Below are 3,347 nucleotides of genomic sequence, written 5' to 3'. Positions count from 1 at the left end.
AGCGACAATGGTAACTGTTTAAGCTTAAACGAGTGTAGGGGCGTTTGAGATGCACATTTTAAAAGTGATTATGTGATACTTAGTAAATATAATGGAAAAAATAGTTTCACTTGTTATTAATGAGAAGCAGATGATGGTATTTGGATATCCTAAATTATGTGATACCAGGCGAGAAGTGCAAAAAAAAGCGAGCTTAAAGCGGTTTAAAAAAATAGTAAATTAGTAAAAAAAAAGTTTCACTTTGGTTTTGAAAAAATAGTTTTGGTTGGCAGGGTTGAAGGATGGTAGATCTTTATCTGCAACCTCCCTTGCAGCCATGGTGCTTTCACTATTTTGTAAACTCTGAGCCTGAAAATTTACGGAGATCTTGTTGTCTTCTACTATTGTCTTCAACATACAGAGTTGAAGAGTCAGATCTACGAAGAGGTAATATTGGGTAGCTGTAGTATTCATACTGATTTATAGATGGGGGTCTCATGTGAATAAAATTAGGGCTCTAAGGATGTGACTAAGTCTTGCTATTTTATGTGATTTAGGCCAATAGAGATTCAATGGACAGCAAGATATTTTGTGAATAAAATTTATCGATTTTGTTTTTCATGCAGGGATATAATCTGTTTTTTAGTGTTTGATTTGGCCTATGACCCATGTTCAAGGGTGCCTTATGTTTTAGACTAGACGAATATTGCCTCTTCCACATCATAAGGTTAAATTTTAAATTAATATGGTCTCATTCGTTAATAAGCTTATAATTATACTTAAGCAACTATGAAGAACCAATATCTAATCATTAATGCACCTAATGACAGCAAACCATAAACAAAGCAAGAAGATTGGAGGCGTTCTGTTCTTTGTATGTTTTATTGGATTTCTTATCCAATGGAATCATGTTACCCTAACGTCGACATTAGATCATCCGGAAACCACCATTGAGCCATCATATTCTTTCCGTTTACATCTCAGGTAACGGTTTTCCTTAATTCATCTCGACACTTAGGTTGTTATGGATGATTTTTGCTGTGGTTTGAAACTTACGGGATAGTAATTGTCAATTTCATGTAGGTTGGGTATTAAGATCAAGGAATTCAACGCCACTTGTAGTTACGGTTTTAAGGTCAGTCAATTATTGGCTTGAAACAGAGACAGAGTACCTTTGTTTCTGAATGTATTGTAGCTTTACTTATGACTTATGCCTGATGTTGTTGTCATGGTAGGAGAGAGCGATTGGATTTATTGTCTAAAATGGGTTTTTATTAGACTAGGTTCAAGTTCAGCTATTTGGTGATCATGGTCATACATGCCCTCAATGTGGTCAGATCAATGTCAAGGTCAGTCAACATTCAAAAACATTGTTGAGTGGTTACAGTTTTCGGGAAGTTAACGATTTTTGTTTTGTGGCCGGTCAGGTTGGGAACAACAATCACATATTTTGCTGGGCTTGTCAAAGCCACTACTGTTACTTGTGTAGAAAGATTGTTAGGCGCGACTCACAACACTTTGGTCCAAAGGGTTGCAAACAACACACCGTCGGATAGCGATAACGAAGTTACACCGATTCATTCTTTTGTTTTCTAGATTTTGTGTTGTTTGTTATTTGTTAATCTAGCTTTGATACTCTGAGGTGAAAGTGCGAAACAAGGATCGAGTGAATGTTTGTTACATTACATTACATTAGTACTGTTGGATCACATGATTTATTATAAATTTGATTAATTTCCTATTTATTACTAGATAACCAAATTAAAGAAAACCAGTCATATTATCAATTACTATTAATTTTCTATTGATTACTATTAATTTCCTATTAATTTAGACAACATAATATCAATTACTTAGCTTATTTCTATGTCAAACCTGAACTAATAATTTTTTCGTAAGATAGTAATGAAATTTTTATGTCCTAACACATATTGTCTTTAACATTGTCTTATAAAGATATGTAACTAAACGCAAACAATTTAAATGATATTTTATAATCTGTTTTTTAGTGTTTGATTTCGATCTTTATTAAACCTAACTGTGTGTTCACACGGGTCCTACAACTAGTTACTGTAATAGTGTAAAATCATGAAACTTTTTTTTTACATTTTGTATATTAATCATTATACTCCAGTAGATTAAAAAAATTCCAAAAAAAAAAACCTTCATTCTTTTTTCATTTTAAGGTCATTTTGTGTGTGAAGAACAATTTCCACTTTGATACATACAATCAAAGTGGTGAACTAACCGAAACCAATATCATATACATTACTTGTATCAAAATCAAATTTATAAACTATAATTTGTAGTATTCTAGAGTTGTTAGAAAGTTGGCATTATCAAAAATATATAATTGTTAGAATTGTACTGGTGTATATGATATTTCAATTGTGTTTTTGACATTTAGTTTAATATCAAGTTTTGCATTATTGGATTTTAAATGGTTTTTTTTAATGAGTAAACTGCAGTTTTCGTCCTTGATTTTGCTCCAAATATCAGATTCTGTCGATCCTTAATACTATTTGTCTCTAATGTTTAAAATATAAATGCTATTAATTAACTCTGTTAATTCTTGTCAAATGACCAAAGTACCCTTGCTAGTTAAAAACAATTAAATATGATGAGCCCTACTGGTCTCCACTACATAGCGAGGGGGGGGGGGGTTCTACTCAATGTTTTAAAAACCGGTAAATACTGGCCGGTTATACCGGTATTACCGTTTCCAGATGTAAATCCGGTACGAAACACCCCGGTAAATAAGTGAAACAGTATAAGGTTTGTACCGGCGGTAAAATCGGGTATACCGGTTTGAAACGTAATACCGGTACCGGCCCAGGGTTATTTTTGTTTGCGTTGTTACTTATTTTATTATATATGTTACTTATCTTATGTAATTTTTATATATTATGATTATTCGTAACTAAAAGTTCTTATTTAATGTTCTATGAAACGAAAATAGTTATCCTCTAGTTGATGAGGATGGCGATAATAGTGAATTTCATGTTTTATGCGATCGTGAACTTGATGTATTCAACACTCAAATGGCTTAAACATATCGTACATTTTCATTTAAAAGAGCTTGTTGGAAGACTGAATGATTTTCGATTATCTTTTGGATTATTTTTTATTATGGATTTACTTTTGGATCATCTTTTAATATGTAATCATGCATTTTTGGATTAACTTTTGAGTTAATGTTGCAATTTATGAAATTATATAGTTAGCTAGTTAACCCCGGTTGAACCACTCGGTACAACCTGATTCAACCGGTTGAACCATTTTTTGGTCTAATCCGGTTTGATTTAAATACCGGTTTTTAAAACATTGGTTCTACTGGCAGTCTCGCAGCCAGGCACGTCGCAACTCGG

General features: G+C 32.7%; 1 long non-coding RNA gene across 1 annotated transcript; it reads left to right on the top strand.

The window, feature by feature from the left end:
* The first annotated feature begins 1,269 nt into the window (after positions 1-1,269).
* Positions 1,270-1,704, top strand: LOC110883695. The gene is made up of 2 exons (XR_002560568.2): positions 1,270-1,328; positions 1,407-1,704. It is a non-coding gene; the product is annotated as an uncharacterized LOC110883695 (long non-coding RNA).
* Positions 1,705-3,347: the final 1,643 nt, after the last annotated feature.

The sequence above is a fragment of the Helianthus annuus genome, chromosome 12 (assembly GCF_002127325.2).
Source record: "Helianthus annuus cultivar XRQ/B chromosome 12, HanXRQr2.0-SUNRISE, whole genome shotgun sequence".
NCBI lineage: Eukaryota > Viridiplantae > Streptophyta > Magnoliopsida > Asterales > Asteraceae > Helianthus > Helianthus annuus.
Note: the sequence above shows the minus strand (reverse complement) of the source record. Positions and strands in the feature narration are given on the sequence as shown.